The 17,381-nt window shown below is 32.0% G+C and overlaps 1 protein-coding gene across 11 annotated transcripts in view; it reads right to left on the bottom strand.

Moving 5' to 3' along the window:
• LOC143247365 (forkhead box protein P1-like) overlaps positions 1-17,381 on the bottom strand; it is a 277,478-nt gene that overhangs the window by 115,111 nt on the left and 144,986 nt on the right. For 2 of the 11 annotated variants that reach the window (XM_076495332.1, XM_076495331.1), the window contains one exon: positions 10-244. The exons of 8 other annotated variants lie outside the window; for them this stretch is intronic. The gene's annotated coding sequence lies outside the window, so the exon portion shown is untranslated. Of the gene's footprint in view, positions 1-9; positions 245-3,653; positions 4,017-17,381 lie in introns of those variants that run through there. One more of the 11 variants, XM_076495333.1, reaches the window with a different exon arrangement.

The raw sequence follows: 17,381 nt of genomic DNA, 5'->3' as shown, positions 1-17,381 counted from the left end.
CATGCTTACACATCTGGTCGTAGTCTATCTGACGACCATGCGCTTTGATAAAACTCCTGTAGCGCGATTTTCTTTGGAAAGGACTTTGTCGTAACTAATTTCTAAAGCACACCACTCTTCCCTGCTGCTCTCAATAAACCATGTAATATCTGAGGATGACTGTTTCCCAGCGTCTGATTCAACAGTCCAATCGCACAGAATTCAACAGGCACTGCATCCGGCGATATGACTGGTATATGTTCGTCTGAAATAGCATAAATAACCATTTCATTGTCCAGCTGCTTAAGATATGCACTGGTTGAACGGGAAGTATGAATAAAAGCCTAATCTTATTATTAATTTCCGATAAGAGCAAGATATGCACTTACCGAGTACTAACCTACTAATTAGTATAGCTAATTCAATATTATTAAGATTGAACCACATTGTTTCATCAGTGGGGGTACTGAGTTTTTAACGATATTTTCGGCCGTAATCCCACAGATTAGGATATGTCAGTTTAAGAAATTTAGGTTGGTACTAAATACATATATCAAGCGAACAATGCAAAATAACAAGAAAAATTTAAAAAATTGATGATATATAAATGTACTAAATAATATAACAAACACTTGATGATATATAAATGTACTAAATAATATAACAAACACATGATGAACTCATACCCTATTGTGTCCGTAAGAAGCCGCTGTTTATATGTGGCACAAGGAGTCCAGAATATTGGTCTATTAACAAGTAGGGTTCACCTACTTGTTTTAATACTCACTTTCATGATCACTAACTTGTTCGTGGTGTTATGTCTAGTAAATGATCACAAATCTCTTCGTAAAAGTTTTGTGACATACTGTGTACCACTTTCAAATTTTTTCTTCTTGCTCATGTGTACCTTGAAAAAGTGCCATTTTTCAAGGTCCACATACGCTTTGCTCAGTGTCGCCACGTAGTGTCATTTACCCGAAATTAAATACAGTTTTATAGAGTCGGAGTTCCTTGATTATATTACATACTGTTGCCTGGGTTACGTGAAAGGTTTTTAAGCTTTTGTTCCTTGATTATCTTTCTTGTTACATGACACCACACTTTGGCTACTACGACTTGAGTACAACTTCATACAAATCCCCTTTTGGATAGTCTTTGCACCCCAAACTGATTCGTATTCATTTGTTTTCCAATGCTGTTAAGTGCAGGATGATATCACCGTTGTGGAAGTTCGAAATCTCCGATGTAAATACATCTTTATAATCAGAATATATTAAAATTTTACACAGAAAGGACTGTTACATTAATTAATTCCCGAAAATGATCAATTTTAAGTGACATCATATTACCTGCTAAACGCTAAACGTTGTTGAAATGTATTTCTGATACATCCCGCCCCACTCCAACTTTATACCAAGTGTAGTTTTCACGTGACTTGCTGGTACTGATATTGAAAATATTTTTATACAACCTACTCTTCTCTATAGACAAACAACATGTTGTCACAGTTAGCATAGTTTTCAATTTGTAACTACTCGACATATTCTTAGCATCATAATAAATACATGTTTATCTTTTAGGGTTATTTTAGATGTTATTAGATATAGAAATTTTGAAAAAGATTCAAAAAGGAAAATAAGCATAATATTTGAAATCTTGGTGAGTCTAGTATGTAAATATTTCAGAATAACACCTATTTTGTAAACAGAGAAACAAAAACTTTTATATGTTTTCACGTCTAATAGATTTCCACAGTATTACTAACATCAACACTGTACACTTAACAACCTGGTTATATGAAATCAAGAGAACAATGACTTCAGCTGTTCAAAGTTTAGAACAAAACTTTAATCACAAGAAAATATAAAGTTTAAGAAAGAAACCACAGAGAGAAATAATTAATCATAAGAAAAGATTTAAAATCAGTAACATTAAGCTTCATATAGTTCTTACAAATCATTGTTTTCTGACAACGCAGTAGCATGAGGTTTACGTATATTGGATATTCTGCATACCAAAATATTTAAACCTAAAAAGTGGAATATTTATATACGGAAATCAATTATTACCACAGTTTTAAACGTTTGACGAAATTTTTTACCTGGATAAATATATTTAAATTTTAAACGCATACTAAAAGTGTATGACGTAACTGATTCTTCAGGTGGAAAACGAAGTTTTATGATAAATATTAAAAACACGGTAGTACCAAAAATCATGTTTAATACGGACGTTTCGGAATTTCTTTAAATTCCATCATCAGCGTTAAAATCTAAAAAACAACAAAAAACAGTTTAAAATATTCGAACTATATAAATAACATTAGCTACTGAACAAGTTTTCGTATGTTTGTTTGTTTTTTAATTTCGCGCAAAGCTACACGAAAGCTATCTGCGCTAGCCTTCCCTAATTTTGTAGTGTAAGACTAAAGGGAAGGCAGCTAGTTATCACCACCCACCGCCAACTCTTGGGTTACTCTTTTACCAACGAATAGTGGGATTGACCGTCACGTTATAACGTCCCCACGGCTGAAAGGGCGAGCATGTTTGGTGCTACGGGGATTCAAACACCTTAACCTACCTGACCATGCCGGGTCGAGTTTTCGTATCATGTAAAGTTTAAAAATATGTTTAAAAACTTCTTGACTTTACTTTACCAATAGCATTACGTCTTTGATAATAAAAACATTTTTCTGTAGAAACAATCCTGAAAAATAATAACCACATTTTAAAATTCTCGCACAACAACAATCTTTAACCAAGATATTATAATTAGGTAACGAAGATACCGAGTCTAAGAAATTAAACATAACAATATTTAAGGAAACACAGTTAAGGATCAAAAGACTCAAATCTTAGAGAGTTAATTTTTTTTAACTCCGATGAAGCACTTACAAAACAAAGATAGATTGTATTAATGAATCTATAACCCTAAAAAAAAAGTTTTAAAAACCAATGACATCAAGGTTTGGACAACACTTACACCACAACGAGTAAGATTAGAGTAAGAAAAAACTTTGAACGTTTGGAAGTAAAAAATCTGCATACACTAGTTCATGTTTTCTGGACAGTAATAGACTAGAGAACAATCTCTATTTACGAAGTTATGTGACATCTAAAACTCCTCTGGATTAACTTTTGCAAAAAATGTAGGTAAAATAAACTGAGCCCATAGTTTTACTCGGGCCCTATGAAATGTACTATACCGTATACAATTATAATGGTCATTTTCATTAATCTAATAATAAATATTTCGCAATTCCAACAAGGAATAATAACTCTCACTACCTCATAATACCTGAAATGCTGAAACTACTTTTATGGTTTGTAAGGATTACTATAAAAAAGCTGCAACTTTTATTTTATTTACAATAACCAACAACATTTCTACGTTTAAATGCGAAGAATGAATTTTGTTTGCTTGTAAGTAAGCACAAAGTTACATAGTGGGCTATCTATACTCTGGTTATCACGAGTATCGAAACCCAGTTTCTAGCATTGTAAGTCTGCAGACATACCGCTGTGTCACTGGGAGCGCGAAGAATGGAAGTGGTCACATTAAGCGTATTTTTCTTGATGGCTTTTCACGTATCAAAATATTAAGAAAATTATATCAGACATTATAAACTTGTTTACAACTAATAAACTGGGCCTAACTTTCACTTTTATACTTACCATTCTCATTTCGAGTGTAACAACTTACACACCCGTGTACACATGACGTTAACAATTGAGTGTAACCTTCATTCTGATCTTTATCACTTTCATTTCGAATTTAATAATTTACAATCCAATTCCATGTACGTGTTACGTTAATAAATTAGGCCTAACCTTCACTCTTACCTGTATCATTCTTATTGCGAATGTAATTACTTAAACCCCCATGCAAACGTTACGTTAATAAATTAGGCCTAATTTCTTACTCTTGCATGCATCATTTTTATCGTGAACGTAATAACTTAAAAACAAAGGAAACCAGTAAAGTGAATGCTTTCTACAACCCTCACGTATATCACCTCCACATTTCAACCTCAATGCACTTCTGTAGGCGTTTTCATCATCTGTCAAACACTCACAACCACGCGTTCTGGCACTGAATCAAACATTTTGAGAATGGCATGCGTAACAAGAAACGGGAATCAAACAGTAGATTTGATGTATGTATGTATATCAGCATTAAATATACATTGATAAAGGCTCCACATAACGAATCCGTTAATACGTTCATTGTCCGATCGGGGACAAGAATACAAAACTGGATGATTCTCCAAACACATGTCAATAGCATCATCTGCTTCTTACACGGGTGAGATAAAAGTGTTCCAGTCCGTCCAGGTATGTTAGTCCAGTGACACACTTATTATGGCGACAATGTTTCACTTCAGCTAGAGCGTCTGATTCTCTTGTTAGGATAAATACGTGATCTTGAACTGCTTATGCTCCCACTGCTCGATGAATGGCGCCCGTCATAATAAACATGTCCAGAATGGGCGTTGCTTGAAAACACCAGAATTAATTCTACTAGTCACAGAATTGTTTATTTTTACGGTTTATAAAATTTAAATAGGTTAATGCGTATCTTTATCTTTATTTAAAAGTTATTACGGCTCAAATTTTGTGTATGATCATATGCCATAAGCATCAAAAGAGAGAGGAAGGAAACATTCCTTTCCCCATAAGTTTCGATAGGTTTATGATTTACCCAATTAAAGTAAGTTTTTGATACAAAATAATTACTTACTATAAAGAGACAAATTGTTTTAAATGGATTATTTGTTTATTGTTAAGTTAAAAGCTACACAAATCTGTGCTCTGTCTACCGCGAGTATCGAAACCTAATTTTTAGTGCTATGCCACATGGGAATGTAGATAAAACGAAATCAAGAATTGAAAATATAGGGTAATAGAAGACTATAGAAAATAAATTCATGTTGATTAATCATTAAAATGTCTATTGACATATTAATTTCACTTGTGTTTTACCCCTGACTTTCATCATACATTGGCCTTACTGCATTATAAAAGAAACAAACCGAAATGTTAATTATAAACATTTTTAAACCTCCTCAGATGACAAGCTTGATTCATTTCCACACAAGCATATTTTATTAATGCTTAAGCGTGTAACGTGAATTCGAAAACTGTGATATAAAAAGCCAACAAGAAATTTCATTCGTATTGTATTTCCACACACATTTGGATAAAACAATAATTCCCGAATGAAGAGACTAAATGGTTTGTTACTTTTTAAAAGTTTTAATTTGCTAATACAGCATTTGACTTTAATGCTTTAAAAATACGTTGTTGAAATACCAAATATTGAGGGATGTCAAATAAATGGATGTTGATAAAATTACGTTAAAGACTGAGAGGATCGTTGTGATATTATTTGTAAACCGAGTCCTCTCAATATCAATGTGATATCATAAGTTCTATGCAGAAACATTCAACTTAGTAGTTCATTAAAACCGTATTCCTACCAAGACGCTTTTCACAAAATGTCTCGTGATGTATTACGGTTTATTATACGGGGAACAGGTCACGTGCTTGTTTTTTCCACGAATATTCGCACAAAGTCATTCAGGGCCTATATGTGCGATAACAGTGTCTATTTTTGATCTGATTGGCTAGAACGACGGCAGTTGTCCAACAGGAACCATCGCTTAGTTTTGAGCTACTATTTACTGATTGTCACCTTTAAAACCCTCTCACGGCCCCAAAGTGCAGAGCGTGATTTTATTATTTTGTTGTAATAGGACGTGAAAACTGAACTAATGGATACACAGCACAGCACGCTAACCAGTGGACCACGGTTGACCTAGGTCACGTAGGAAATTTTGTTCACTACCATATGAAAAGCCCTTAAAACATATGTAAAGCAGATTGTTCGCACTGTAATACACGTTCGAATTATGCAAGATTACCTCAGTGATGCTGTAATTTGATGGGGTATTTTAATTTTCTAGAAGCATTTTACTGCACCAATATTTTCGAAAAAATATTTAAAAGGGAAATTTCAAGGTAAATGACTCGGAAAATAACCTTTCTGCATGCTTTTATAAATAACTACTAAACGTGAAACAATATACAACGAAAAATCTTAATGACGCAATCTGAATGACTAAAATCATGACTTTGGAAAGTTAGCACATAATTTTTAGTGTATCTAGAAGTAGGTCTTAATTAACGGAATGAAGACGTGGTGACGCAAACACTGAACTAGTTTGACGTTCCAAAGTTACTTGCATGAAGTACCTACGACTGTGATGGTTTTAATTATGTCTAGTAATCTTACTGTATTAATTGCATCCGGATTTCACGAATTCAGAAATCTCATCTTGGATAAATGTACAATAATTCACTACGCAGTACAAGTAAACACAGTGTTATTATCAGATGCTTTGTTTAAAGCTGAAAGCAAATGTCTGGAACTAAAAATATAAAATAAAAACTTGACAGTAAAAATATTAATTTCCCAAAACTGTGTTATTTAAACTTGGATAATTATAAATACTATTTACAATCAAATAAATCAAAGTAATTCGAACCAATATGTTAGATAATGGCTCTTATTTTTAAAATTACAACTAAACCCATAGCACAAAGCTACAAAATATATTACTCGCAATCTGACTTTTAACATTACAAGTTCCCAGTTTTATCTCTGAGTCAAGAGGAGGAGGGTAAACAAAAATTATTCGAGCAATCGCCCAAAACAAATCATTTGTTACCAAATAAATTTAAAAACATGTATGTATTTAAAGACCCATTTAATTTTTTAAATAATAGTAAATTAATTAACGCATGTTATAGAATAATTCTCAGTTGTTAACCACGTTACTTTCAAAACAGTACAGGGTGAAAAATGATAGTGTTACTACATTAGTTTGTTTGTTTTTGAATTTCGCGTAAAGCTACACGAGAGCTATCTGCGCTAACCGTCCCGGATTGAGTAGTGTAAGACTAAAGGAAGGCAGTAAGTCATCACCACTCACCGCTAACTCTTGGGTTACTCTTTTACCAAGGAATAGTGGGATTGACCGACACATTATAACGCTCTCACGGCTGAAAGGGCAAGCGTGTTTGATCCGATGGGGATTCGAACCCGCAACCCTCAGATTGCGAGTCGAGCGCCTTGACCACCTGGCCATGTAGGCCATCCTGCATTAGAAACGTGATTTTTTACCGTAATCAAACTTCATTCTCTCAAGTAGTTTACGATATAAAAATAGTATTGTTTAATACTACTAATAAACATAAATATTAAATTTAGAATGTAAAACGAAAAATCATAATATAAACTACTGTACAGTTGTCATAATATCAAGTAGTAATAGAAACTCTAGAAGAAATTGTTTTCTTTAATTGAAATATTTTAATACGTATTGCTTAAACAGATCATGGTGAGGAATTAATTACTGTGCTCTCTAATAAACAACGAGTAAAAATATTTAGAGCAATACAATGTACGATGATCTATGATCCAACTTCAATGTGTAATGAATCATTCCGACAAAAACTATCAATAAAACAAAAACGCTTTTCATTCTTTTAAAACTAAAGTGCAGTTATCACTTTATACAATATTTGTGGATATTATATTTCCAGCGTGATGAGAACAAATGTAACTGTGTGCACACAACCGTCAGTCGTCATTTGACATAACTAGTCCTAGATCTAATTTTTTAAAAAATACTAATGATTTATTTCTTTACGACTGTTTGTTGGAGAAAGCGGAATATTAACGAGGAAATTGATGAAATGATGACTGAAAGATGCAAGATCATTCTTAAATAATGAGTTGGAAAGTACTATTATTTGGTAAATAAAGGAGAGCGAAAAAAATTGTAACTTGATAAATAGAAAAATAAACATAGAAGCTAATGTTAAAATATGATAAACCTATCCAAATAAAAATACCATACGAATGAATTTTCTTAAAGTATACTCAAAAACATCTAACATAAATCTGTTACCAAGAGACCGAGAACATATTTAGAAAAACCACAATAAATGCAATATGCAGGCTTTGAAATAAGAAACTATAGTTAACAAAAAAACCCTCAAAAACACAGTGTAAGTCATTCTGTTAGAACTGAATAAATCAAATAGTTGTTCCTGTTTGTTTGCTTTTCGCGCAAAGCTACACGAAGGCTATCTGCGCTAGACGTTCCTAATTTTGCAGTGTAAGGCAGCTAGTCATTACCACCCACCGCTAACTCTTGGGCTACTTTTTTACCAATGAATAATGGGATTGCCCGTAACATTATAACGCTCCATGGCTAAAAGGACGAGCATGTTTGGTGTGAAGGTGATTCTCACCCGCGACCTTTGGATTACGAGTCGAACGCCTTAACCCACTTGGCCATGCTGGGCCTAAATCAAGTAGAAACTGATCGGTTAAAAGAACATTAAATGGTTTTATTCTTAACTCTAACTAATATTGTTTGGTTGCTAACTCTCACTAATAGAGCTCGATACTTAACTCTCACTAGTATTACTTGATTTTTAACTGTTACTAACGTTACTTGATTCTCAACTATCACTAATATTACTTGATTCTTAACTATTCCTAATACTGCTTGATTCTTAACTGTCATTAATAATACTTGGTTCTCAACAATCATTAATAATCCTTAATCCTTAATTATCATTAATAATATTTAATCCTTAACTATCATTAATAGTACTTGGTTCTCAAGTATCATTAGCAGTACTTGATTTTTAACTATCGCTAACACTACTTGAATCTTAACTATCACTAATACTTTTGTATTCTTAACTACTACTAATTTTACAAGTGGCTATTCTTTTGAATTCTACTTATAATTATTTTATTACTTGTTTTTTTTCTTATTGTATCAATAAATTAATTTGTATGTCTCCCCTCTGATGACAAAACGTGTCTTCGCATCTTGTGAATACATGTTATTAACGTTCCTTACGATTTTGTAATAACAAACGCTATTTGCTCGTGTACTAACATTTCAGAATGTCCAGTTAGCAAGTGACCAGTTGTTCCTTCTCATCACAGTTTACTCAACAACTTATATTTTTAAATGAGATTATTTTTTATGTCTTCTTTCAGTTTTGCAAATCACTTTATCAGATATTATAGAGATGTTTTAACCCTTAAATGGCTGTCATCACCAATTGATACTGCTACCTACAACATTCCCGCTGTTTAAGGTATGAATCAAATTCCAGACTCTATGTCTTTAATATAGTATTTCGTGCAGTAGTTAAAATGAAGGTAAAACAGACTGCGGTAAAACATAACTTTCGCACGAAAATACGTTAGGTTTTAAGTGTTTGCAGTTTACTCATCACATCAACCTATCCCTCTTTCAAGTACATGTACATTTGCCCTTTTATTTAAACCCTTTTAAACACTAATTTATGTATTTTGTAGCATTATAAAATTAAAAAATGATATCTAAAGAACATTCAATTAATTTTATACGTGTTTATTACTCGAACAAAAAAGTCACGAAACAATTGCAGTAGTTCGATTTTTCTGAATTGAAATGGATAAACAAATTACTCTGTCTTTTTTAGAAAAATAACAATTAAAAGCACCCAATATTTTATCTTTCTTGTTCTGTTTAATCTCAATAATTCCATTTGTTTATTTTTGTACGTTGTGATTTCTTCTGATCGCGTAGCAGACAGAGGGTACCATTATATATATATAACAGCATGCTAATTTATCAAACACTTTATTTCTATTTAATTTTCCTTGTTGTGCTTATTAAATAAAACCACAGTAACTTAAAATGTCGACAAAGGCATCACAATATGCAAGTTATCGATTTTTTTCGCTTTATCTATGATTTTAAAATACTTCAACTTTAATTAATTTAACGTATTAAGAGTAAAGCTATACATATTCACAAGTACGAGAGATTTTAGAAGTTTTTCAATATGCCTAACCTAAATGAAAAGCAGCGAAAAATTGTTGCACGTGATGTACCTCACGTCACTGACAAGAAACTGAGATTTAGTGCTGATTTCAAAAATATTGTTTAGTGGAGCTATTGTAGTTTGGTGTTTCCATTAAAATTCTAAACCAGAGAGGATTAACATTATTCGACAATCAGAATAAAAATCTTTATATGTTGCTGATTGGAGTTGAGAAAGAAATGCAAAAGATCTCAGTTATTCATCAAGTACTATGAAGTATACATATTGACCCCAATTGTATAACATCAGGAAAGACAGAACTGGAGAAAAAATATCTCATGAAAAGAGATGTACGATTTCCAAACCCAATTCATTGAAAAACCGAAGCTTAACCTTGATAATAGCATAAAAAGTCACGCTCAACTAAATTTTAAAGAAATACGAGATACTTAAAAAATATGACCTTTGGGGACAAGTTGCAACTTATTGTGCAAAACGATTATAGCAAAGAGACTAGCTTCTGTGAAATAACATATATCGTGGTCTTTGTAACATTAGCAAAAGGTGCTTTGAAGAAACAAGTATAAACTGGAACTGTTTGGCTCCAACTGATGTGTGTATGATCAATGAAGAGCCAATGAGAGGTTACAGAAGGAACGCTACTTTTGTCAAAAATTAAGCGTGCAGAACAGTCTGCGATAGCTTAGGACATGGTCTCTGTTGTTCGAGACCTTCACAAGATAGATATAATCACGGATCCGCAATAACATATCATGTTATGTTATTGCATCTTGCTACACTCTCTGGAAATAAGTTGCATGGATAGAATTTCATATTTTAAAAAGATAATTATCCCAAACGGACTTTCAAGAAATGTCGAATTCACTTGGCAAAGAAAGCTCGGGAGATTGAGAAATGAAATGGTTGCCACAAAATCCAGACTTCAACAAATCTATAATTTGCTGTAATCCATAAGTGAAAAAGAGTACCAACAATACAAGAAAAACCTCTGGACGCAGATTCATGAAAAATGGAATCAAATTACAGCAAAGACCTTTGGGAAATACATAGTAACAACAACACAAAGATGGCAAGCTGTTATCGATCCAAAGATGGCCACTCTAAATATTAATATTAAAGAAACTTAGTCATTATTTGTGTATTAATTCTATAATAAAATCCATACGATTAACATGTTAATATGTGTAGCCAAGCTTGACTATTTTTGTGTGTACAAAATTCATAAAATAATAATTGTTGAGACGTTCATATAAACTTGAACATTACTGTGTGTCCCTAAGTATTCTTTAACTCCATGGGTTTTATTGGCGGTTTTTAGCAAAATGATACAGAGGTCGTTAAAAATGTGCTTACGAATTTTGTTCATTTTTTAATTGGAATGACAATAAGGTTATTATGAAAATGGTAAAAAATGTTATATTTTTTTTACCAGAATGATACTGAAATCGTTATAAAAATGAGTTTATGTATTTTTTAATTTTTTTAGCTGAATGTTGCTAAGGCCGTTACAAAAATATACTGACGGTGAATTCGTGGCTGATAGCATAAGTTACATGAAATTCAGTTTGAAGTCCTTGTGTACTAGTCAGAACTATCCGCAGTCTGTGAAACATCTACAGTACTTTTCATTCCTTTTACTTGAATTTTCCTTATCCTACCGTATTCATTCACGGTAGGCTTACTTGCAGGTATTATGCGTTAGATAGATAAATCCTTGCCTATTTGGAAAATTTTATGCGGTAAGACTAACTCACGTGGATCTAACTTTATTTAATAAATATACACGTAAAGTAATGGTTTGTTTGTTTTGTTTTGTTTTTTGAATTTCGCGCAAAGCTACTCGAGGGCTATCTGCGCTAGCCGTCCCTAATTTAGCAGTGTAAGACTAGAAGGAAGGCAGCTAGTCGTCACCACCCACCGCCAACTCTCTTGGGCTACTCTTTTACCAACGAATAGTGGGATTGACCGTCACATTATAACGCCCCAACGGCTGGGAGGGCGAGCATGTTTGATGTGACCGGGATTCGAACTCGCGACCCTCGGATTACGAGTCGAACGCCTCAACAAACTTGGCCATGCCGGGCCCTAAAGTAATGGTATTCATAATAGTGTACAGAGTGTGAAACAGCTATAAGTGTTCAGTGTTTGACACAATTTTATGAGTTGAAACAAAGAAACTCACAGAAATAAAGAAGAACACTAGTAATAAAGAAAACAGTAGATAAAATGTGTTAATAGCAGCCTATAAACAAATCAAAACTAAATTATTGCAAAGTAAAGTAAATGTAATGTTACAATTAAAGCAAACTTAGCCAGTTATGGAGTTTGTTCTTTTTCGAATTTCGTGTGAAACTACACGAGGGCTATCTGACGTCCCTAATTCAGTAGCGAAAGACTAGAAGAAAAGAAACTATTCACTGTTAATCGTCGTTAACTCTTGACCATCACTTTATAATGCCCCTACGGTTTAAAGGGTGAACTCGACCCACATATTGCGAGTCAAGCGCCCTAACCATCTGGCCATGACAAGACCAACTGTGTAGAAACTTCTGAATGCTTGTTCACAAAGTGATAAGCACATGGCTTTGAAGAAACTACGCATACGTATTTTAGAAATAAATAAGTCGATAAACTCTCTAGGAACTATATTTAGTGTAATGATATTTTTTTTAAAGAAACTAAAGGCGGGTTAAGTCTTGTTTCTGCAAAATAATTTACAAATGAAAAAAAGATTAAAGTTGAAAAGCTAGTAGCCACGTGAAGAAAACGACATTGTGCCATTGTGTACCGTACTCTCCTCAAATTAAAGATTCTGACAAAGCAACAATAAAAAATGGAAAAGACAATAGACGATCCAAACTCCTTGGACAAAGGTCTTTCTAACGATATCAGATTTGGAGCGTTTGATCGAGAAATTTGCGAGAAAAGTTGTTCCGAACAGACAAACGCAAAGAGTATTATTTATATAGACTGCGCATCGTATACGATGAACTTATCAGTTCAATCACATGAGAATATTAGTCGATGTAACACAATTCTCAAAGTAAAGAAAATATGACAAAATTAACTTTACTCTTTATTGTCCTTTAATATGCTTTGGAAATAGTTTGCATTGTTACTTGAAAACAATTGAAATAAATCCTACTCGTATTCTTAATATATTACTGATTTTTTGTACTTCCACATTGAAGGGGTTTGGAAATAGTTAAAACGGTTGCACGCAAGTAACTGTAGTAAATTCTACTTGTTAGAAGTTCCTGCTTTCTTCTGTTTCTTACAACCTTGAATTTTAGTATGTTTAAAAGGTTAAATGTTCATTTCGCAAGTAAAAAATTAAATTCTGTGAAATGGAATGTTTTTAATTTTTGATGAACATCAGAGTACGACGTACAAACGTAACAAAAACCCACAAATATCGAGCTACTAAAAAACAAGACAAATAAACACAAAAGTCGCAACTCAATGGTCAAATAGAAGTCATTCTTGACGAGATAAGCGAACTCGTGCTTCGAGAGCACGCTCTTTAACAACAGAGTAAAATTCAATATCAAGACAAGTTAAATGTTCTTCTTTTTACGATACACATTCTGATTTAAATGACATGTTAATTGCTTCCGAATACTTAACAACGTTGTTCTTACAAAGTCAATCAAAATATACATAGCTTATCACGGCCACTCTGGAGAATTAAACTGGTTTTGCATACAGTTTATTAAACCGGTGCCCAAAAACAGCAGAATAAAACCATATTCAGGCACGGATACACGAGAAGTTTGTTGTCAATCATTTATTGTTAAACAGTAGCATCTAATATAATGTACTGTTAAACAGTGGCATGTAACATCATTTATTGTTAAACAATGGTATCTAACATATCTTATTGTTAAACAAGAATATCTAACATCATTTATTGTAAAACAGTGGGATATAACATAATTTAATGTTAAAAAGTGGCATCAAACATCATTTATTTTTAAATAGTGGTATCTAACATCATTTATTGTGAAATAAAATCTAATATAATTTATTGTCAGACAGTGGTATCTAACACCATTTATTGTTAAGCAGCAATATCTAAGACCATTTGTTGGTAAACAGTGGTATGTAACATAATTTATTCTTAAACAGTAGTATCTAACATAACTTGTTGTTAAACAGTATTATTTGACAAAATTAATTGTTCAACAGTGGTATCTAGAATAATTTAATGTTAAAAGATGGTATCCAAAATTATTTATTGTTAATCAGTGGTATCTAACATTATTTATTTTAAGCAGTGGTTAAACAGCGGTATATAACTATCATTTATTGTTAAACGTTGGTACCTAACAAAATTTATTGTAATACAGTGGTATCAAACATAATTTATAGCTAAACAATGTTAACTAACATAAAGTTTTGCAAAAGAAATTATCTAACATAACTTAGTGTTCAAAAGTGATATTTAATATAAAATTCTTAAACAGTAGCATCTAACATAATTTGTTGTTAAACAGTTGTATATAACACCATACACCATTTATTTTGAAATAGTGGCATTTACAATCATTTGTTGTTAAACAGTTGTATCTAGCATATCTTAGGGTTAAACAGTAGTATGTTTTTTTCTTCCTGTTCACATGTGAAGTTAATGTTGGGATGTATAGATTTAATGTGATTGTAAAAATTAAGTGTGTGTTCTGTATATGCGAATCCCGCAATCGTGTCCTCTACATATCTGTACGAGTATAGAGGTGGATGTAATGCTGTATTAATTGCTTGTGTTTCAACAATCAACTATCATTGTTTAACCTCAAAATTACAAGAACCGACACACATTTTAAAACAGAAATCCACCGAAAAATCACCAATACTAGACTGTATATTCCTTGGAACTCAGCACATGAAACAAAACAAAAACAAATAAACACAGCCATAAAACTATGCTCACCAGATAAAATTAACGACGAATTAGACAAAATAAAACAATACTTCATTAACATCAATAAGTTTCCCCCACAAACCGTAGAAAACATTATACGCACACATCTAGACAGAAAGCAAAATCAACCAAAAAAAGTAAATATATCTCAAAAAATCACGAAACCATATACTGCTGCATACCATATATTCCCGACATCAGCAGAAAAATAACATTTGTTAAAAACTAGTAACAAAATATGACATTCCAGTTAATACCAAATTTATTCAAAAACCAGGCACGAAACTAAGGTCTATACTATGTAAAAACTACACTGACAAACACCACACCAACATTATTTATAAAATACAATTTGATAACTGCCACGAGTTCTATATTAGAGAAAGAAGTAGAAAAATGGAAACCAGTTTCAAAGGACACAAAAAGTCACCTTCACACGTTTGCGAACACTGCAAATAAAATAAACACAACCTAACCATAGAAAACACCCAAATACTAAATAAAGAAACAACCATAAACAAACGCAAAATTAAAGAAGCCTTACTTATACAACAACTCAAGTTCAAAATAAACCAATACAAAGGAACACCTTTATACCTATATTAATAAATATAATCAAACTTGTAAGCACGTCCTACATATTTCTACACTCAATTACACAACCCCCTTCAAAATGTGGTCAGCTATCGGTCAGTTACCTCTTTCTTTCTTTGTGAACCTGATGATGACTGAAGAAGGTCAAAACGTTGTTCGCTCCTCTGCATAAAAATTTCTTAACCCAAACCAGCCGTTTTTACATTTATATTGATTAACAGTGGTAGCTAGCATATCTTATTGTTAAACAGTAGTATCTCACATCATTTATTGTTAAACAGTGACATCTAACAAAATTCATTGTTATATAGTGGTATCTAACAAAAGTTATTGTTAAACTATGGTACCAAACATAATTTATTATTAAACAGTGGTATCCGACATATCTTATTGTTAAACAGTGGAATCTAACATAATTTATTTTTAAAAGTGGTATCTAACGTAATATGTTGTTAAACATTGGTATCTAACACCATCTATTGTAAAACAGTGACATATAACATAATTTATAGTTAAAAAAGAGGTATCTAGCATATCTTATTGTTAAACAGTTGTATCTAACATAATTTATTGTTAAACAGTGGTATGTATCTGACACCATTTATTGTTACAGACTGGCATCTACTGTCATTTATTGTTAAACAGTGGTATGTAACATCATTTTTGTTAAACAGTGATATCTTACATCATTTATTCTTAAACAGTTGCATCTAACATAATTTATTGTTAGACAAAGGTATCTAACATAACTTATTGTTATACAGTAGTATCTAACATAACTTACTGAGAAACAGTGGTATCTAACATCCTTTATTGGTAAACAAATGCATCTAACGTAATTTGAGGTTAACCAGAGGCTACGAAAATGATTTATTTTTAAATAATGGTATCTAACATCATTTATTGTAAAGGTTATGCATCTAACATTACTTAGTGTTAAACAGAGGTATCTAACATAACATTGTTAAACAGCGGTATCTAACATCAATTATTGTTAAAAGCGTTACCTAACATAATTTGTTGTTAAACAATGGTATCCAACATTATTTATTGTAAAACAGTGATATCTATCATAAAATATTGTTAAACAGTGGTATCTAACATAAACTATTGTTAAAGAGTAGTATCTTATAATAATTTTTTGTTAAACAGTATTATCTAACATTATTAATTGTTAATCAGTGGCATGTAACATAATTTGTTGTTTAACAGTGTTATTTGATATCATTTATTGTTAAACAATGTCATCCAACATAATTTATTGTTAAACAGTGATATCCTACATTATCTATTGTTAAGCAGTGTTATCTAATACAGTGGCATGAAACATCATTCGTGGCTAGACAGTGTTATCTAACATTACATTTTGTACAACAGTGGTATATAACATAACTAAGAGTTAAAATGTGGCATCTAATATAACATTTTTAACAGCGTTATCTAATATTATTTGTTGTTTAACCGTGGTATCTAACATAATTTATTGTTGAACAGTCGTGTCTGACATAACTTATTGTTAAACAGTGGTACATAAAATAAATTATTGTTAATCAGTAGTATTTAACATCATTTATTGTTAAACAGCGGTATCTAACATAATTTATCGTTAAACAGTAGTATCTGACATAACTTATTGGAAAACAGTGGTATCTAATATAACATTGTTAAACAGAGAGACTAATATCATTTCTTGTTAAACAGTGTAATCGAACATAATTTATTTTTGAACAGTAGCATCTAACATAATTTGTTGTTAAATAGTGGTATCTAACACCATTTATTTTGAAATTTATTGTTAAACAGTGGTATGTAGCATATCTTGTTGTTAAACAGTGGCACCGAACATAATCAAACGTTAAACAGAGGTATATAGCATAATTTATTGTTAAACAGTGATATCTAACATAACTTACTGTTAAACAGTGATATCTAGCATAATTTATTGCTAAACAGTGACATCTTAC

This window comes from Tachypleus tridentatus, chromosome 3 (assembly GCF_004210375.1).
Source record: "Tachypleus tridentatus isolate NWPU-2018 chromosome 3, ASM421037v1, whole genome shotgun sequence".
NCBI lineage: Eukaryota > Metazoa > Arthropoda > Merostomata > Xiphosura > Limulidae > Tachypleus > Tachypleus tridentatus.
Note: the sequence above shows the minus strand (reverse complement) of the source record. Positions and strands in the feature narration are given on the sequence as shown.